Genomic DNA, 6,452 nt, shown 5'->3' on the forward strand with positions numbered 1-6,452 from the left:
TTTTTCTCAAAATTTAATTGAATGTTGAAAACAATATTTCTTATAAGATAAAATAAGCTTGAAGCCTTAATTTCAAGTTTTTGAAAAGATATTTGAATCGATATTTAATTTTTACGAACTTTGAGTAATGTTTTTTTTAGATTTTTATTTTTTATAAAAAAAACTGTCAATTCGATTTTTCTCAAAATTTTATCACATTTTTAAAACATTATTTTCCGTTGCTCAAAATTGTTTTGGAGATGAAATCATATGTAAGTCGTTAAATTTAGGAGGTGACAAATTTTTTTTTTCAGTTTTTTGATTTAGAAAAAAAACCGTTAGATAGATTTTTTTCAAAAAATATATTTCTTTGAGATCACGTTACAGTCTATTATATAAAATTTAATTCAAGTCTCTAGCGTTTTTGGTTCATAAGATATTAAGGGTTAACCAAAATTTTCACCTTTTTTTTAAACTGCTATGTTAAAAAAACCACCCACGCAATTTTCTTGAGAGCCCTTTCTGCATCTTTCTGCCTTATTATCTGTATAACAAAATTTATTTGAAGTCGATATCTCTTCTGGTTCTTGAGCTATGGACGACGAAAAAAACGTCGCGAACGTACGGACGTACGGACGTACAGACGTACGGACGTACGGACGTACGAACGTACGTACACACGCACGCACAGACATCTTTCTAAAAATCTTTTATTTCGACTCTAGGGACCTTGAAACGTCGAGAAATGTCAAAATTTTCAATTTGACAAATCGGACCCATTACAATAACTTCCTATGGGAAGTTAATAAAGACAAACATTTTATTTAAGAAAAAAGTTACATGACAAATTTTAAATTTACGTTTATCAGTGCATGGTTTAAAATTTAATTTAAATAAAAAAATCCATTTTGTTTACGTTTTTTAAAGTCACGAATGTTTTTAAGATTTGTAGGAAGTTGGTTCATAATTGATAGTATCGTATAGTTAAGTTTTCGTTTTCCGTTGTTGTTGTTGTATATATCATCGGTATTTCAAGTAGACCTTGCAGTCGTCTTCTAATGATTACACCATGTGAAATAGGTCGCTGGAATCTTACATTATCGTAGTATTCAAGAACTGCTGTTATCCTAAATATATTTTCCACATTTAGGCACTTCAAATGTAGACGGTTTTTTACTAATCATGTTTAAAATTCTCCTCGCCAAATCCTTTTCCGACCGAGTTACAAGTAACCTCTCTCGAAGTTCTCTGCCGCTAACACAATCTTTCGAAAACCAGTAGCAACATTGCCAAGATGCAATCAGAGAAGCCGCCTCTGATGTGCTGGGTTTCAAACAGCCACCAACAAGGAACCCCTGATTTGATGAGGAATGTCGGCAGGCAAATGCAGCCAAACAACAGGCACGCAAAGCGGCGCTGCATAAAAGAACGAGAGCTGCTCATGAGTTCTATGAGCAGAAGAGGCGAGAGGAACGGCGACTTCTCAGAAGAAAAAAGAGAGGGCATGAGAAGCGTGCGGTCGAAGATGTTGAGATGTTTAAAAGCAGGAATGGACTTTGAAAGTTTTATGAACAGGTGAAACGAAATTCACCGGTACATAAACCTAGAACCGAAGGCTGCAAAGACGAAAGTGGAAACATTATAGTTTAACCGCAGTCGCAGCATTGACTGAGACATTGACAGAAGGACCACTTCTGAAGACTGTATAACGGCGACGACGAACTGAATTCCGCTATCAGGCCGGATGATCCATTCAACATAGACGACGAAAGCCAACAATCCCGTCCTCCCGACTTAGACGAAGTAAAGATTGCCATATCTAAGCTGAAGTCTATTAAAGCTGCTGGAGCGGATGGCTGGAATGCCGAACTCTTTAAAGCAGCTCGAGATAAGTTGGTTAGGAGCATGCACCAATTTATCTGTAAGATACGGTGATATGGAAGGAAGCATGCCCGATGAATGGAAGTTCAGTATTGTTTGCCCGATCCTGAAAAAAGGAGACCCTCCAAACTGCACCAACTATAGAGGAATCAGTCTACTTAACATCGCCTATAAAATCTTCTCTGCCGTAATATGTAACCGTCTAAAGCCCATCGTCAACAACCTGATAGGTACCTATCAGTGTGGTCTTAGACCAGGAAAGTCCACAGTCGATCAATTATTCACATTACGGCAGTTCCTGGAAAAAACTCAAGAACACCAAATCGACACCCACTGTCTTTTCATCGATTTCAAGGCCGCATATGACAGCATCTACAGGGACGAACTGTAAAGAGCCATGTCTAGTTTTGGCATCCCTGCCAAACTCGTCCGTTTGTGTAGGATGACCATGGAGAATTCACGCTGCTCTATAAAGGTTTGAAATAATTTAACAGAACCTTTCGATGTCGAAAAAGGTTTTAGACAAGGTGATGCGCTGTCATGTGATTTTTTAATATCGTGCTTGAAAGAATAGTGCATAGCTCACAAGGCACTATCTTTCAAAAGTCTGTCCAATTACTAGCATATGCTGTTGACATTGAAATAATCGGAAGAACTCAATGTGATATCAATGGGGCTGTAGTGAGTATTGAGGTAGAGGCGGCAAAAATGGCTTGGTGTGATCTACGGTCCCGTATGCATCGAAGGGGAGTGGAGGAGAAGAAGATGGAACGACGAGCTGTACGGGCTGTACATCGACGAAGACTTAGCCAGAAGGGTAAAAGTCCAACGACTTAGATGGCTAGGTCAAGTAGAGCGCATGGAAACCAATGCTCCGGGCCGGAAGTCTTCGAATCCGCACAGGACAGTGCAGTAGAGGAATACCGTGGATCAGGTGGTACGCACAAGTGGAAGGTGACCTCACCCAACCTGGAGCGCGAAACTTTAGACATCTAGCTAGGGACCGAGCTAGATGGAGAAGTTTGTTGGATGAGGCCCTAGTTCACACAGGACTCTAGCGCCAACTTAATTTTAACTAACTAACTAACAATTCTCCTCTGTAGATTATTAAGTTTATCTGCATGCATTTCCCCAAGCTAATACTCCATATCTTTATCGAGATTCAACAAGTGAATAGTAAACCTGTTTTTGAACATCTTTTGTTGAATATCTTTAAATACTGGCTTGTGCCACAGAAAGTGTTCATCTATTGTAAGTCCAAGGTATATGATTGATTGAACTAATTCAATCTATTTGATCTTTTTTTCTTGAAGTCGGACATTCAGGGTTTTGAAAGAAATTGTTGACTGTCTCTTTTTGTTTGTTTGGTGCACGAATGTGCATAATTTTCGTTTTGGTTACGTTGATGACCTATCCAAAATCGTGGCACCATCGAGTGACTTCATCAAACTCCTGTTGCATCGTAGGAATCGCGGTTTTAAGACGCATGTTTCTGACAACAATAGCTATATCGTCTGCATAGGTGTGCATCCGTAAAAAGTATAAAAAGAACCGGACCCAGGTTTGACCCTTGTGGTGCACCATGTGTGCAGCTTCTTGCTTTTCTCCATGAATCTTTCAAACAATTTGATCTGAGTGATTATGCATGTTCAAATATTAAGGTGTTTTCTTAATATAATCATTATTTATTTCATAAAGTCGGAATCTATAAGACCTTTTGGTCTTTTTTGAAATAATGCAGCCTTGGCTTAAAATTTTAAATTCTTTCAAGGGGAAGCACTAGGGAGGGAAATCATTATTTTTTTTGGTTCTTCTTCGCCTTAAGCTATACTTGGTTATGGGTTCGGACGAAATTTGGAAACGAACTGGGGAAATATGGTTTGACTTGGAACATTTTTTATTTATTGATTTCTTAAAAGGGGGAGCTAAAAAAATCTTTACAAATTTTAAACACATCGAGATTATTTTTGAAAGTTCGATCATCAGCGTGAATAATAATTTATACGCTAAGTTTTGGTTCCTGTAAATGTGCTTATTCATGTTTTATTTAATGAAGGCTATACAAAAAAAATGTAGATTTTTGAAAAAAATCGAGGCAATATCATTTAAACAATGGTTAGAAAACTTTTAAGAATGTAAAAAAAAATGTATGAAAAACGCGAACTTTTTAAAGACATGTTCAAGAGAACACATACAGCTTACGACAAACAAGAAACGCATTTTTCAAACAGAGGATGGTACACCATTAGGACTTATCTCCTTTTAAGAAATTGAAAGTTTAAAACCTAAAAAAAGGATAAGAAGAGTTATAACTGTGTTTGATTCATTAAACGTTTTTTTGAACAAGCTTGCAAACATGTTTGCAGTAACTTTTGGTACATGATTAAATGATGTTGAATTTGACTAAAACACACAATAAAGAAGAGTTTACAGTCTTGCAAAAAGGTGCTAGATAACAATTGCCACCGAAATCTTTTGATTTAAAACCTTTAAACCTTTTTCTTTGAGTTCACATAAAAGATACGGTCTATGCTCAGCTCATACTATACAAACGATTCAAGACCTTAAAAAGGTAGAAAAGACAAAAATGATAGAAATTGTATAGTGGACGATTTGAAGGACATGATTCTCTGATTTCTTTTTAAAACCAACGATATTCTAATATTACAAAATGATAAAAATCTACAAAGGACGAGCGAATCCTGCTTTCGATGAACAATTGCATGAGGGGAACAATTTCAATTTTAACTAAAATTTCAGATCTTTTTTCCTAATTTATTAAAAATTTTCAAAAACCCTCGTTTTAATCTTAAGAGAAATATCGTCTTTTTTTCATTTTGATAGCTAAATAACTTATAGCCACTCAACTCTTCTATACCAGTCAAGCTTTATATTTATTTCTTAACCTTTAACTAAAGATATATGTGTTGTATGTCTATTTATACATACGTGAATGTATGTATGTATATTTATGTAATATACCAATTTTACTATAGTCATTTCTATAAATAATTCACTTTGTCTTGATTATAAAATAAAGCCAAAAATACTCAGTGATATATTTGTCTGGATTTGTGTGCCTCTATGCGGAGACAATCCGGAATAATTTCTCATCTTCTCGATAAAACTTCAACCCTTTCATCCGAAAGAATGTTTGTTCTTCCGTTCCTGACAAACAATGTTCAATGAGCGATGAATGCAAAGCACTTCGACGTCGAAGTCGAGTCCCCACGCGACACATAATATGCGTTCGGGATCAATTTTTGGTTATATTCTATCGTTTGTCTCGAGTCGACACGAGGCAACCCTTTTTTGTGTTGTAAATAAAAATATTCAATTTTTTCTCATTCTCATGCTGATGCTGAGGGTATGGCGGAGCGTGATGGAGAAAGAAGATTCTATAAAGCCCAACAATTCGTCCCGGCGCTTATACAAAGAGGTCCATTTCATATACTCGTTCTTGGTGAGATAAATGGCATCTTTAAGAAATACACATACACAAGTAAAAAACATATATGAGGGTATAACATATGTGAATAAGGTAGAGCATGTGCTATAATTCTATAAGACATTCTATACTTTCACCCTTTTTCCAAACCTCTAAAAGCCTCCATTTTTGGCTAAGAGAAAAGGACTAATTTAATTTTATTACTGTGCTCACTCAAGTAGTCAATGAGCCTCCCTTATAGTGTCTTGGAACAAACTCCTGGATGAAAACAGCAACAAAACACAAAGACAACGAGGTGTTGGTAATGGTTAATCGTGTTGCGCGAAAGTTTTCGAAAATTGTTTTAATTCTTAGGTTTGAATTAATGATGAGGTGTCGACGACTGTATACGAGTTATTTGTATGAGTTGAGTATTAGGGCTAAAAGGATATCCTTATTCTTAGTTGTCGCTAATCCTTCTTCGGCTCAAATTGAAAGACAAGAAAATGCGAATAATTTATGTTTTTGGGTGGTTGGTTGTTGTAAGTGGGATATATAGGCTAGGCACGGCGGCGGAGCGGCGTAGACTCTGAATATCTATTCTATAGGAATATTAATCGCTAGGATTTACACATTTTGTGTTAAGGACATTTTGAGATGAGATGATGGTAACAGGAGAGGGCTAAAGAAGAAGAGTTTTTTCTCTCCAAAAGGGTGATGTATTGATGAAACATAAAACAGTGTTGGGACATAATTAGTTTATTTTTTGTTTGGTAAACCAACATTGTGAGGTATGAGAAAAGGGTTCAAATTGTATTACATATAATTAAAAGGATTGGCATAAATTTAAAGCCAGATAGAGGATTAAGATTTGAATGGATGAAAATCATTGATTTAGTTTAACATTAATTCTTAAAAAAAATTAATCGTTTATTTCCTTACAGCTCCACTAAAATTTTCAAATCGGACTAATTACAATAACTTCCTACGAGAAGATAAAAATTTGGTGTTGAACCCGAATATCTCACGATTCAATAACTGCAAGGACATTAATTGTGGCTCACAGCCTCTGTACTAGCATCAGTTTAAAAGAGCTTTCGATGTTAAATGTGATAAAAATAGCTTCAACATTATCTGTAGCTCCTATAAGTGGAACCCATAAGAT

The sequence above is a fragment of the Eupeodes corollae genome, chromosome 2 (genome assembly GCF_945859685.1).
Source record: "Eupeodes corollae chromosome 2, idEupCoro1.1, whole genome shotgun sequence".
NCBI classification, from domain to species: domain Eukaryota; kingdom Metazoa; phylum Arthropoda; class Insecta; order Diptera; family Syrphidae; genus Eupeodes; species Eupeodes corollae.